Genomic DNA, 933 nt, shown 5'->3' on the forward strand with positions numbered 1-933 from the left:
TAAGGCCGTGACCTCATGTCGTAAAGCTAAGGCCGTGTCCAGCACCGAGCTGTATTTCTACTGGTGGATTAAGGAACACGCTGAAGAAAGGAACACACATCTCTGAAATGACCAAGACCAGCACGGTGGACGAGAGCCAAGGTGGGGAAGAGGAGGGCTTCGGGCTAGGTTGTTGCTAGGCTGGCCTGTCACCTGCCTACGCAGTGACAGACATCAGCCCCCAAAGGAGAATGCTCCCTCCAAAGAGGGCCTTCGTTTTATGTAGGTCCAATGAGAGGCTCAAGGAGGTGATGATGCCCCTACACATGGGAAGTGTCCAGGTGACTTGTGAGCACTGTCAGCACCTCAGAACCCTCGGAAAAGAAGAGCCATCAATGATCTAAAGCAAAAAGTAAACAATAAAGAGCAGAAATCAATAAAGTGTAAATCTAGTTTGGTGGAAAACATGTTTCTTTTAGAAAGCATGCATTTTATGTATTGCAATGAAAATTTTTTTCATTTTCCCCAAAAAAAGTTTTTTTGTAAAAAAGAATGGAAACGTCCAAAACACCAAGAGTATGATGAAAGGTGGTGACCCCATGTACAAAAGCTTGGGTTGGGGACAGCCTTGAGTGGCATTCCCACTCTGGGTCGAAGGAATATGCTGCAGTAAGGTGCACTCAAAACCTAAATGACCAAGACAAGGACATTGACGCCCAGGTGAGAGTCACAGCGAGATGTGGGAGAGTCACCAGTGATGGAAACTTGTGGTTCCTGATCACTAGTGGTGCATGCGGATGTGAGAAAGCTGTGCCCCAGTCTGGCTCTCGGCACAAGGGCAAGGCATTTGTTGGCACCAATCTTCCAAAGTCTGCTGGGAAATAACCTTGCTAGACATGTGTGTTCATCTGGGTAGACTAGAGAAACAAATTCATAACCACACATAGGTACATA

The sequence above is a fragment of the Echinops telfairi genome, unplaced genomic scaffold (assembly GCF_000313985.2).
Source record: "Echinops telfairi isolate 266 unplaced genomic scaffold, ASM31398v2 ScPeMD7_655;HRSCAF=1070, whole genome shotgun sequence".
In the NCBI taxonomy this organism is placed as follows: Eukaryota; Metazoa; Chordata; class Mammalia; order Afrosoricida; family Tenrecidae; genus Echinops; species Echinops telfairi.